We start from the raw sequence: 14,461 nt of genomic DNA on the forward strand, positions 1-14,461 counted from the left end.
CTTTCATCTTATGGTTTTATCATCCATGGATGATCTTGACCAAGATCCACTAATTCATGAGAATTTTGCAAAACAATGGTTTCTTCTTTCTACCACTGCTGAATTTAATTCCTGGAAATCTTCAATCAATAAGAGCATTCTTTCAAATGTTTATAGTTACATGAAATACGCTTCATACAAACAAAAATACCATAAATACTGATGATTATTTCCCTTTCTCAGTGTCCATGACGGTGACTTTGTGCCCTAGCAATCTGCCACAGTGACAAATTACATGTTATCTATTAACATTTGGAACTCCTGAATTTTTATATATTTAATTTGTTTCAGTGGATTTGATCTGATGCTAAAATTATCTCACTTTCGGCCTCATCAAATGGATTCCTAAACTTTTTGTTCAGCTCTTGCTAATCTTTGAAGGCCCTCAAATTTCTGGTCCTTCAAAATTCTCAGGCTTATCTTGTTCATTCCTTGGCCCAGTCCTGAAATCAGTCATCTCTTCAACAACCCATGGACCTCAGGGTGGGAAATGGAATTTAGAGGCCGCATGATCTGGAATTTCACAATTCACATACTGTTGAAACCTGGCTTGGAGAATTTTGAACATTACTTCACTAGCATGTGAGATGAGTACAATTGTGCAGTAGTTTGAGCATTCTTTGGCATTGCCTTTCCTAGGGGTTGGAATGAAAACTGACGTTTTCCAGTCCTGTGACCACTGCTGAGTTTTCCAAATTTGCTGGCATATCAAGTTCAGCACTTTCATAGCATCATCTTTTAAGATTTGAAATAGCTCAACTGGAGTTCCATCACCTCCACTAGCTTTGTTGATGATGCTTCCTAAGGCCCACTTGACTTCACATTCCAGGATGTCTGGCTCTAGATGAGTGATCACACCATTGTGATTATCTGGGTCATGAAGATCTTTTTTGTACAGTTCTTCTGTGTATTCTTGCCACCTCTTCTTAATATCTTCTGCTTCTGTTAGGTCCATACCATTTCTGTCCTTTATCGAGCCCATCTTTGCATGAAATGTTCCCTTGGTACCTCTAATTTTCTTGAAGAAATCTCTAGTCTTTCCCATTCTATTGTTTTCCTCTATTTCTTTGCACTGATCACTGAGGAAGGCTTTCTTATCTCTCCTTGCTGTTCTTTGGAACTCTGCATTCAAATGGGTATTTCTTTCCTTTTCTCCTTTGCATTTCACTTCTCTTCTTTTCACAGCTATTTGTAAGGCCTCCTCAGACAGCCATTTTGCTTTTTTGCATTTCTTTTTCTTGGGGATGGTCTTGATTCCTCTCTCCTGTACGTCACGAACCTCCGTCCATAGTTCATCAGGCACTCTATTAGATCTAATCCCTTGAATCTATTTCTCACTTCCACTGTATAATCATAAGGGATTTGATTTAGGTCATACCTGCATGGTCTAGTGGTTTTCCCTACTTTTTCAATTTAAGTCTTAATTTGGCAATAATGACTTAATGATCTGAGCCACAGTCAGCTCCCGGTCTTGTTTTTGTTGACTGTATAGAGTTTCTCCATCTTTGGCCGCAAAGAATATAATCAATTTGATTTTGGTGTTGACCATCTGGTGAAGTCCATGTGTAGAGTCTTCTGCTGTTGGAAGAGGGTGTTGCTATGACCAGTGCGTTCTCTTGGAAAAACTCTATTAACCTTTGCCCTGCTTCATTCTATACTCCAAGGCCAAGTTTGCCTGCTACTCCAGGTGTTTCTTGACTTCCTACTTTTGCATTCCAGTCCTCTATAATGAAAAGGACATCTTTTTTAGGTGTTAGTTCCAGAAGGTCTTATAGGTCTTCATAGAACCGTTCAGCTTCTTCAGCATTACTGGTCGGGGCATAGACTTGGATTACTGTGATATTGAATGGTTTACCTTGGAAACGAACAGAGAACATTCTAATTTTTGAGACTGCATCCAAGTACTACATTTCAGACTCTTTTGTTGACTATGATGGCTACTCCATTTCTTCTAAGGGAGTTTTGCCCATAGTAGTAGATATAATGGTCATTTGAGTTAAACTCACCCATTCCAGAGATTACAGTAGTCTCTCTGTATTCTGAGAATTTTCCAAGTCAAATACACACAGAGACTGATAGAGGTAAAGGTTTTATGGAGACGTTCATGTTTCTTATCAGATCCACCATTAGCCTAAAGGGGACAATTAGGGCAGATCAAAGCATATGTAATTAGCTACTCTTGGTCACCACTGCATGCTCAGAACTTGATCTTCCCTGAGTACTTGGCCCCAGGAAGAAGCATGAAGTGGCTTGTGCTCCTCAGGCTGGTGGCCCTGTCAAAGTGCATAGTCATGTAAGTATGGGGACTGTAAGTAGCATCATCTCTCTTTCTGGGCTTTCTCTTTTCATCCTCTTATTCTTCCACCCATCAGGATTAGAAGAGAAAATAATCACTTCCTGGAAGTCTTAAACTTCAGCTGTCACTGATTGATGAGATTCTTGTCATGGGCACCATGGAGGGCAAGGTTCATGGGTCAGGACTGCAGGGTTGCTTAACTCTGGGAGTACCAGTCACATCATGACCTATATAAAGATGGCACTCCTTGGAATTGTTCAGTGCATGACCTGTGCAGCTGTAGGTGTGGTGCTACAGAAAAGCACTTCTCCTGCATTTGCTTTAGGTCTTCTCTCTGCTCTCTCCTCTTCTGTGTGTATGTGTCAGTGTTTTCATCTCTGTAGGCTCCAAATGGTCATCTGGTTTACCCAAGATTACACAACAGAACCTGTATGCAGACCTAGGTCTTTGACATGTCTTTGCATGGCATTCTGATAAAAGATGACACTCATAAAAATGCTTGGAAGACACACAGTGCCATTACAATGCCAGATACAACAGTCATACTTGGTTACTGCCATTTCTTTGTTTCCTTTTCCCTATGGCCACCTGGAGACGGAGGTGCCAGAAAGTGAAAGAAAGTGAAGTTGCTCAGTCATGTCCAACTCTTTGCAACCCCATGGACTGTAGCCCACCAGGCTCCTCCATCCATGGAATTTTCTAGGCAAGAGTACTGGAGTGGGTTACCATTTCCTTCTCCAGGGAATCTTCCCAACCCCAGGATCTAACCCAGGTCTCCCGCATTGCGGGTAGACACTTTACCATCTGAGTCTCCAGGGAATTCCAATTTTTATATATAAAAAGGAGACGCTAGGCTGGGCCTTAAAGAGGAAACTGGAGAGCTTCTCAGACGAAGGGACCTCTGAGCAGAGGTTGTGAGAAGGAGCGGTTGGAAGTGATTTCAGGCCCTAGGATATCCAGAGGGAGGCAGGCCAGTGGGAATCAAGGGTGGCCAGGCTGCCAAGTCTGCCCTAACCTCCGTCTCTGGCCCCTGTAGATGGCTTATGTTGGCAACATCACCATTGGAACACCACCTCAAGAGTTCCGGGTCATCATTGACAACAGCTCGTCTGACTTGTGGGTGACCTCTGTCTACTGTCAAAGCCCCTCCTGCTGTGAGTGCCTGCCCCTCACCCATTTGTCCTCCCCTCCCCCCTCTCCATCCTTGGCATCTGACAGATATGGATCTCTTGCGTTGGCAGTTGCATACCAGACATATGACCCCCAAGATGTCCACCACCTTCCAAGTGCAAGTGGAGGAAATTCGACCTCCACTATGGCTTTGGAAAGATAACAAGAGTTCTTGCCAGTGAAACTATTTGGGTAATGGGGGAACCAGGGGCTGTGTCCGGGCTGGCTCTGGGAGCAACCACTGCCTGCAAAACAGATGCACGACCAGCTGGGAGCGACTGTCTTTCTGAAAGTTCCCTAGTGGCTGGCCTAGGGGAGCCCTGTCCCTGGGGAGACAGCTCCCCTGCTGACACACAAACTCCCAAAACAATGAACCCCAGAGAGGGGCTTGGGATGTGGACTTGCATCTCCATTACCCAATATTCATTTTGCTGGAGCAGGAAGAAGGGGCAATAAAGCACCCCCTTTTATATTCACAGGCTCTACAGGGCACTTTCATGGTAATAACTTGTTTCATCCTGCAACATCCCCAGGCAGGAGGTACTATTATTAGCTCAGGATAAAGACGAGGGACATGAGGTGCACAGAGCAAGGGCCTTGCCAAGGTCACATATTTTTTAAGTAGAGCTTCGCTGACCTTCAGGACTCAAGTAGGTGTGGATTTGGGGAGAGGATAAAACTGATCTGGGGCCCCTGGGGCAGCACAGGGCTTCAGGTATCCAGGCAGGGGAATCAGGGGTCACAGATGTAATATGGGCCTGATAAAAAGGGTTCTCACTCTAGGGGGCCTTTGAGACTAATAAAAACTATGGCCTGCCCACCTACACACAAATAGTGCCTGAGTATGCCCTCCTTGTGTTTTTCTCGGTCTCTCTCTCTCTCTCTCACACACACACACACACACACACACCACAGGCAGTCACACACAAGTGTGCACGTCCCCAAAAGGCTGATATCCAGGCAGAATTTTCATTAGAACCCAGCCAGTGACATTGCATAATGGCTTCTGTCTGCCTGGGCACATGTAGAATCCACAATGCATTGCAATAAATTCAGGTCATGTTTGTCGTCAGATCTCGAAAGTGAAAGTGTTAGTCACTCAGTCTTGCAACCCCGTGGACTTAGCTCGCCAGGCTTCTCTGTCCGTGGAATTCTCCAGGCAAAATACTGGAGTGGGTTGCCATTTCCTTCCCCAGGGGAGCCTTCCAACCCAGGGAATGAACCTGGGTCTCCTGCATTAACAAGCAGATTCTTTATTGTCTGAGCCACAAGGGAAGCCCATCAGATCATAGTGTTGCCAAAGAGAAGACTAGTCTGCTCTCTATTCGTTGTATCCTTAGAGGGGGACCATTCAGTCCTGTCCTGAGTCTGGTTGCCCCACCCATACAGAAGACATGAGATCAATTTGGCTCACTCAGATAGTGTTTGCAGGAGAAGCAGGTGTTGTTAAAATCCACAGCCCCACACAAATAGAAGCCCAATTCCTATCCCAGCTTGTCCTACCCATCTGAGGTCAACTGAGGCCTCAGTTTTTCTCTGCAGTGCTAATGGCATTTGCACCAAACAGCCCAGCCTCACTTCCCAACACTTTATGTGGGAACACTCTCCTGTCTCACAGATTGGGACAGGTGTTGCCAGGAACCAGACAATTGGCCTGACCAAGAATAAGATTGGTGGGTTCCTGGAAAATTTACCTTATGATGGCGTCCTGGGCTTGGCCTACCCCAGCCTCGCCAGGCGTGAAGCCACCCCTCTCTTCGACAAACTGAAGAGACAAGGAGTCATTCTCAACCTGTCTTTGCCTTGTTCCTGAGCAGGTAAGTCTGAGCTGGACAAGCCCTTCCTCCAAACTAGCTCTAAGATGCTTTCAGTTGCATGAAAAAGCATAGGCCACCTCATCCAAAAGATTCCTGAGTGATAGTCTAGCCGAGGAGAACTACGGCCCCAGGATCACAACTGGCCCCATCACTGGGTTTTTGTCAATAAAAAATGATTGTGTTTCATTGGAACACAACCACTCTCATGGATTCAAGGGTGCAGTTTGGTCCAGCGGGATGGAGGTAGGAGGGAGAAAAATGGTCCAGGATATGGCTGGAGGAAAAAGTAACAGGATTTGCTGATGAATTTGATGCAGAAGGAGAGGGATGGTGGGAATGTTTCCTTCCTCACTAACATTTCACCGGGAACCCAGGACAAGCTACAGAATCTGCAAGAGCCAGCACAAAATGAAAATGTGGAACCCCTTGTTTGAAACATATTAGAAATTTCAAGACAGCGAGTGTGGAGGTGGGTGGCCTGCTCAGCTTGAAGTCCCATAGACAGCACAGGTCATAGGTAAGAGAAACCAACCCTGGGTGAACCTGAATCTATGTTCTTAGCTCCCTCAGACATCAACCTTCCTGAAAAATGACAGGCTAGACAAGGAGGAAGCCCAACCCCTCCAGCATAGTGTCCTCTGAGGGTATATCTGAGCATTCGGGTGGCTGGAAAGGTCCAGACCCTCTTCAGAAGGATGGGTAGTCGGAGCCAGGCCTGGTTGGAGCCAGACTGACCAGCTTTGAACCTCTTCTGTGACACTCATTAGATGGGGACCGACCCTGGTCAGGTACTCAAGCTCTCCAAACATCCGTTTCCGCATATGTAAAATGGAGACCGTAGTAGTGCCTCTGATGTGTGAAGAAGCGCAGTCCTCAGACAGCACCTGGTGTTACTCTCCTCCAACGAGCCCCTTCTTTCTTCTCTCTTCAGAGAGCCACTGAAGAGCAGCTTGCTGATGCTTGGTGGGGTGGACCACGCCTACCATAACGGGGCTCTCAAGTGGGTACCGGTGACCCAAGCCCGCTTACAGCAGATAACCATGAACCGGTAAGCCTCCCCCTCTGAGGGCCACCCCAAATGATCTTCCCACACATGCACATGGACACATACAGACACACACAAATGCACTCACAATCACACACAGACATATGTTCCACACGCGTGCACACACAAAAACATACAGAGACACATATAAACACATACACAGGCAAACATATAAACACAGAGAAATGCACACAAACACACACACAGGAACACACACCACCCACAGGTTCATTTGCCTCAGGGCTGCTGATCGGGCCTCTCACCAGGATCCTGAAAGGGTCCAGAGAGGCCTGGGCAGCTGGGGGAGGGCTGCACCCGTGCTGTGAGGTGGGGAGCCTGGCTAGAGGACGCTATAGTGTGGTGAAAAGAGGATCGGGGGCATTTCAGCAACCTGAACAGGATTGTGTGAAGATGACCTACTGAGCAGGGCCACCCAGGACCTAGAGTGTTCTCAGTACACAGAATTGGTTGAAGAACCGGGAAAACTGGTCTCCTCAGAGAGAAGTTACCCAGCACAAAGAGAGTTTGGCTGCAGTCTTGAGACCTGAGAGCAACGCATAAAAAGAGACACCCCACCTGACCAGGGCTACTTACCACCCAAACCGGGCACACAGTGGGATGGGGGCTGTGACTGAGTCAGGAAGCTGGGGTCCAGGAGTGGCCTGAGAACAAGGGGCAATAATTGATGGGGGTTCTCTGTGATGCCCTCAGGCCACAGCTTCCCTGCTCTTTGGAGGCCCCTGGGTCTGCTCACGCTCCCCTGGCAGGGGCCTCAGGGTCTGAGGCGGGTGAGGGGGCGGTGCTGGGAGACAAACTCTCCAGGGCAGCCCGTGTCTCCCCCACCCCCAGTCTGACCATCTGCTGTCCTAGAGACCTGCATCTGCACTCTATGGGCCGACCCGTCGTTGGCGAGACACAGAGTCAGGTCTCTGGGTGTTCCTCATTCATTCTCAACAGACATACGTGGTGCATCGCCTGGTGTGCTGGGCACTGGAGGGAGGCACTGAGGATCCAACTTGCCCTCACATCTAGTGAGGCAGACGTGCATGAAACGACTCACACGTACAGTGAATCACCACCTTGGTACATGCTAGACATGATGGAGAGTCTACAGAGAGTGAGCAAGACAGGAGCCTGCTCTAGTCTGGGGGGACGACTTTCCTGACATGGTGGCAATTAACCTGGAAGATGAAGAAAAATTAGCTAGGCCAAGGGGATGGGGTCTTCTAGGAAGGTCGCCAGCACAAGTCCAGGCCCTGAGACACGAAAGAGCCTGGTGCCTGCAAGAACTGAGAGGAAGTCAAAAAGATGACGTGACCAGAGAAAAGGAAAACTGAGTCAGGGCAAGAGCTGAAGGGATTTTCAGGAGAGGGTCAGCCAGGGGGCAGTCACTGAAGAGGCTTCAGAGTGATCCTGGTGCCTGCTTTGTCCCTCTGTCTCTCAGCGTCTCCATAAACAGAATGGTGGCTGCTTGTTCTGGTGGATGTCAGGCTATTGAGGACAGCGGGAGCTCAGTGCTGGCTGGCCCAACTCAAGTGGGCCACAGCATCTTCAAACACATCAACCCCAAGCCCAAGGAGAAAAACCAGGTGAAGGGTCATGCCACAGGATCACTCCTGGGCTCCGCACACACCAAGGATCACCTGGGCCAACCTCTCTCCTGCTTTCTTTTACAGCTTGATTTTATGTGACAGTGCCAAGACCCTGCCTCCTATTATCTTCACTATCAATGGCATGGACTTCCCAGTGTCCCCTAAATACTACCTCCAAAAGGTGAGAGGACAACTTTGGGGGCTGGTTCCCAAATTTGGGATTTGCAAGAACTCTTGGGCTGCCGTTGGGAGGAAGGGACCCTCTACAGGCCAAGCCACACCATGGCAGATGCCGCTGAGCCCCTGTGGCTGGGCCAGCGCCTCCCACAAAACCAACCACATGAGAGTAAAGGGCAGTCTGGGACATCCATCCTCCTGAACTAAATGTGGAGACACCACCCCATGCAGGCATGGTGGGAGTCACAAGGAGAGGGGAACACTAAGGGCCTCAGTCCTCACAGAGCTTCCGTTCAACCAGAGACCTCAGATGCAGAAACATGGAAAGTCAGCTCTAGCAACCCCTGAAATAGAACAGGTGACAAGAAGGATGTCTGGGACAGTCTCATTGTGCTGTCCCACCATAGGGGTCAACAGTCTCCCCTTCCCAACTCGAAAGACTCCAGGTTGAGATCATAAATTACATGCTGACCCTAGAACTTCACTACAACTTCACACTCTGTGAGTTGGGGTTCTGACCCCTCTGTGGGGAGGTTGGATGCTAAGGTAAACAAAGGATGTACAGTGACTGTTCAGCCCCAGCACAGGGTGGAGGCTTCATGTCAGCTCCCTGTGGGAATTCAGAGCAGGCCGATGGGATCAAAGGAGGCTTTGAAGAAGAGAGGGAATTTCAGAAATTCTAAACACCCCAGCCTCATGGAGGAACGAGGGAGCCTGCTTGGGTTGAGGTAATCTATATTGGATTCCTTACAAATGGTAGCCCCGGGTGCTGTACAAAGGGGTCCAGGGGCAGATGACGGGTGATAAGGGATACAGACCAGGGGAGCTTCAGGATAAGTTACCCAACCCAGTCTGGAGTGGCCAAATAGTGTGAGTGCAGGACCAGAAAGTTTTCCTAGACGGCCTGAGCGAGTATAAAGAACACAGTGTGACAATGCTATTTACAATGGGTAACCAACAACAACCTACTGTGTAGCTCAGGGAGCCCTGCTCAGTGTTATATGGCAGCCTGGATGGGAGGGGAGTTTGGGGGAGAATGGATTACATGTATATGTATGGCTGAGTCCCACTGCTGTCCACCTGAAACTATCACAATACTGTTAATTGGCTATCCTCCATTAAAAAGTTAAACATTTTTTTAGAAAAAATAATGGGTTGTGGCCAATGGAGAGCTAAACAGGCATTCTTAGCAGAGAGAAAAAAGAGAGCAGGAGTCAGAAGAAAGGAAACAGCAGTATGTGAGGGGAACTATGGGCCATTCTTGTTCTTTGTTTAAAAAATACATTGAAGTAGAACTGATTTACAATGTTGTGTTAATTTCTGCTCTGCACCTAAGCCACTCAGTTTTATATATATTCAAATATATACATGCTGCTGCTGCTTAGGCGCTTCAGCTTGCCTAACTCTGTGAGACCCCATGGACTGCAACCCGCCAGGCTCCTCCATCCAGGGGATTCTCCAGGCAAGAATACTGGAGTGGGTGGCCATGTCCTCCTCCAAGGGATCTTCCCAACCCAGGAATCGATCTCCTGCATTGCGGGCAGAATCTTTACCACTGAGCCACCAGGGAAGCCCACAAATGTATACCAACTCTCCTCTATATTCTTTCCCATTACAGTTTATCATGGGATACTGAATACAGTTACCTATGCTATACAGTAGGACTTTGTTATTTAAATATCAAATATTAGTTCGCATCTGATAATCCCAAACTCCCAATCCTCCCCTCCCCACACCCCTCTCTCATGGCAACCACATGTTTTGGCCCTTCTTGTTCCTATACCCTCACTCCTGCAGCTGCTATGAGAGCTACTTGATTCTTCCCAAAGAAGGGGAAAACATGAGAAAGCTCTCTGCTCTGGATATTGAGGGGGGTGGCAGGTAAGTGCTCACACTGCCTGGTGTGTATTTCTGTCTCCCCCAGGTTTCTAAAGACATCTGCTTTATCAGCTGTCATGGGGGCACGGAAGACATGAGCCCCTCAGAGACTGGGTCCTGAGTGACATCTTCCTGAGAGCATATTTCACAGTTTTCAATCAGAGTGAAAACAAGATTGGCCTCGCTCCCTCAGTGTAAATGCTGGGCTGCTTCAGGAATCACTCCAAAGACACACTCACACAGAGGGCACTCCCTCCCAGGGATGCTGAGGCACTGCGTTTGGGGCTATGCAAGCCCTGTCTTCAGCAAAGAATAAAGGATTTCATCTCAATGGAGCTCACACGAATGGCTGCCTCTCTGAGTCAAGAAGGTACATCACAACAGGGCAGGATCTAGAATCAAGTCTGAAGCACAAACGAGAGGAGCCCAACTCCAACTGGCTTCAAGAAAAGGGAGACTTATTGGAAGGATACAGGTATCCAGGACACAGGAACAAGAACAGATCCGAAGATCTCAGGGACTGGACTCAAGAAATCAGAAGCTATCAGTTCACTCTTTCCTCACACTTCCCCTTCTCTCTTCTTTGATTCTCTTAGCCTGACAGCTTTCTTCCCGCAGGTTTCTACACCTAGTGAGAGAATTTCAAGCTGCCTGCCTCACACCTTGATCTCTCTAAGGCAACTAACCAGTAAGGAAAGAAGCTCAGAAGACATCAGGGTGCAAGGGAGGGCTCTGAATGGACCGTCTGAGATCGTGTGTCCAGTCCTGGACCAAGCATCCTGGCAGGGGGATGGCGTCCCCTAATTGGCTTAATTCGTCACCTGGCCCTGCCCCCACAGCATGTGATCGACTGGTTCCTCATTAACAGACCCTGAGAAAGAATCATTTTCTTCTTTCCTGATCCCTTTCCTTCTTTCTTCTTCCTTCTCTCCTCCTTTAATTCCTTTCTTTGTTTTGTCTTCTCTGAGCATTCACCTCCACAGAGCTCACAAACCTAGGTGTGAGAAAACTTCAGATTCCTCCAGGGACCACATCAGTCAAGAGAACAACAAACTCAAGATGTCTGGATGGAACTCAGATCAATAGAATTCAGCTTCGTGCTCCCTTCACGGCTCAGTGGTCAAGAATCCACCTGCCAATGCAGGAAACATAGGTTCAATCCCTGATCCAGTAAGAACCCACATGCCGAGGATCAATTAAGCCCGTGCACCACAACTATTGAGCCTGTGCTCTAGAGTCCAGAAACCACACTACTGAGCTCACGTGCAGTCACTACTGAGGCCCACATGCCCTAGAGCCCATGCTCCACAACAAGAGAAGCCACTGCAATGAGAAGCCAGCAAACACATTAGAAATACATTGGAAATAAGACAATGGAGTAAAAACCCCAACGTGGTCACTTACTGTGCAGCACCCTACCTAACTAGGACTCACTTCTAGGATTCACTTCATCTGCAAAATAGGCTCATCACCTAACTTGAAGTGTACCCAGAATCTCATATGTTTACAAAGCCCCAGAACCCTGCCAACACCACATGGCAACAAGACAAAAAGAATAAGAGCTACTGCTACCCTGAGGGGGGTGGGGGAAAAAAAAAAAAACCAGAAGCTTCCCAGATGAAATCTACAAAGAAATTTTTCTGCACAATGGAAAATACAAAGGCATCAAGCCAGATTTCTGAGATAATCTAGGGGAAAAAAAGCTTTTCTGGGCATATGACTGTCACGAGTTCTTGTTTCAGGGTCCAGTCTTTCTCCCCAAGTCCTAACTCCCAGGCCTGTGCAGGGCCTGGAAAGTCAGCCAAAGAAAAGTCTTCTTTCCCAAGTCCCTCTGTCATCACTACCAGCAATTCTAGGGCTGACAGTCACAGACCTCAGAAGTTTAGCATCTTGGGAGCATCAGTAGGAAATGGGACTCCTGGGTAAGAGGCAGGCAGCCAATGAAGAGGGTGGAAAAGCCCCTAGCCAGCAACAGTATTACTGGGATACTGCTGGAGTGAAAGGAAGTGAGTCTGTGAAGTTTCCAGAGTTAAGGGTGGACATTACCAGGGTGAGTGAACCCAGACATTGGGCAGCTGAGAAAGCACTGACTTCTCTCAGGGGCAGAAACACTGGGGTGTAGAGTCAACTTTGCCAGTAATACACAAACACACACCACTGCTCTTGGAACCCAGGAGGAACTAGGCATACCGTGGAGATACACAAACACCAATGACCTTTGTACCCAGCAGGCCCAGAACTAGGGACTGGTCAGTGACGCTGGGAAAAGCATAGGGGCCAGGAGCAGACCCAAGGCTGAGAAGCCATATCCTCACTGCCCGGCGGCGGGGGGGCGGGCGGGGAGTGCGCAGCTCAAAGGGTTACAGATCAGAACATCCCTCGGACCCCACTCTGCCGAAGAATCCCCCTGGCAAGTCAGACCCCACTCTTATCCTTCTCTCCCCGCCTGTACGATGGGCAAATTGGCTCTTAGCTCATCAGAAGTGAGGCAAGCAAGATGCTGAAGTACAGGGAGGAGGGTGAAAGGTGGTGATGAGGAGCGGCGTGGGACCGGAGGCCTGACTGGCCCAGGGAGCTTGGGCACTGCCTCCTTCTGCTGGTTTAACTGCAAAGAGCACAGGCGGCAGTCCTTTAGCGGGTCAGTGCCCCTCGTGCCCAATTCCAGCCTGTGCCAAGCGAGGCACGTGGGGAGCGTCTGCCGGCACTGCCCACAACCCCGTCCTCGCCCCTCCCCAGGTCCAGCTCACCTACCCCTGGTCACCACAGCCACGGTTACCACGGGTTAAATCGCAGCCCAAGCCCACACTTCTGAGGACCACAAACATCCCCCTCACCAGATGTGACCTCCCTCCAATGTTCAGGCTGGGGCCCATGTCACTATTCTGAGGCAGATGGCCTTAGAAAAGAGTGCTCCTCCTATGTTATTTCCTCCAGTTTTCCACTTCTGGCTCTTTTCAGCCTCCCCACCCACTATGACCCTCGTTCCTTATCACTTGCACCTATGTCCCTAACACCGGGCCTCCATTTCCCCAATTTTCCTATTCAGAGGGCCCTGACACAGGCAAAAAGTGAAAGTGAGAGAAACAGAAGGTAGCTCCTTACTCTCCTCTTGTTCACTCACTCCACATACATTCACTGAAGACCTGTGCTGTTAAGACTTGCAGATGCAAAAGTGAACACACCACCCCCAGGTTCAAGGAAGTCACCTTCTTGCTTGGGATTTCAAAGGAAAAAAGAGATTTTCTTATTCTAGCCATCTCAGTCCTTCAGATGACTTTGATCAGGAACAAAAATTATTAAAGCAGAAATAGGCATCCTGTTGCTGTGCTGCGCTAAGTCGCTCAGTCATGTCTGACTCTGTGATCCCACTGTAGCCTGCCTGGCTCCTCTCTCCATGGGGATTCTCCAGGCAAGAATACAAGAGTGGGTTGCCATGCCCTCTTCCAGGGGATCTTCCCAAACTCAGGATCAAACCGAGGTCTCCCACATTGCAGGCACATTATTTACCTTCTGAGCCACCAGGGAAGCCCAAGAATACTGGAGTGGGTAGCCTATCCCTTCTCCAGGGGATCTTCCCAAACCAGGAATCAAACTGGGGTCTCCTGCATTGCAGGTGGATTCTGTACCAGCTGGGCTACCAGGGAAGCCCCATCCTGTTTTCACCCACTTCTAAAAACTGTTTGTTTAGCTCCTCAGTACTGGATCTTGTTATGTTGGTAGACTGGATGGTGAACTGATATGAACAGAAGTTAGGAAGGTGAGCAAGGAGGTCAGAATGAGAGGTAACAAAGACATGATATTTAAGAAGCTAAGTTATTGAGAGAGACTAGGGACCTGAGTTGGAAAAGCACTTTTCAAAAGAAGTTAGACCATGTGGTATGCATAATCCCCAGTTCAGTCTTCAGATCTCTATGAAGACTTTGTCTTTTCTTTTTTTCAGTCCTGGTCCTTCCTCCTAGGTCTCACACTATGCCCAGCAGTTCAGCAAGCTCGATGGACAATGGTTTTGTTCTCTGAGGCTTCAACTAACCCAGTGTCTAAGGGCCCTTGTATTAGATCTTACAAAGACAAGTCGAAGGTGCCACTAGAAGCCAAAGTACACCAAAGTACACCAAAACCAGGGGAAATGTAACATCAGATTATATGGAGGTGTTCTGTACCTGCTCTGCCCTCTCCAGCATCATATTGAGAATCCTGCAAGTCTAAAGAGCCCCACAGGTGTCTAGAGGTGACTTTTCTTAATTTAATTTTTATGTTGGAGTATAGTTGATTGTGGGGCTTCCCAAGTGGCTCAGTGGTAAAGAATCCACCTGAAATGCAGAGGACCAGAGTTCAATCCCTGAGTTGGGAAGATCCCCTAGAGCAGGGAATGGCAACCCACTCCAATATTTTTGCCTGGAGAATTCCATGGACAGGGGAGCCTGGTGGACTATAGTCTATGGGGTCA

The 14,461-nt window shown here is 48.3% G+C and overlaps 1 pseudogene; it reads left to right on the forward strand.

The window, feature by feature from the left end:
* The window catches only part of LOC120874089, a 51,385-nt pseudogene extending 41,173 nt beyond the window's left edge, over nucleotides 1–10,212 (forward strand).
* Nucleotides 10,213–14,461: the final 4,249 nt, after the last annotated feature.

The sequence above is a fragment of the Oryx dammah genome, unplaced genomic scaffold, assembly GCF_014754425.2.
Source record: "Oryx dammah isolate SB20612 unplaced genomic scaffold, SCBI_Odam_1.1 HiC_scaffold_15, whole genome shotgun sequence".
In the NCBI taxonomy this organism is placed as follows: Eukaryota; Metazoa; Chordata; class Mammalia; order Artiodactyla; family Bovidae; genus Oryx; species Oryx dammah.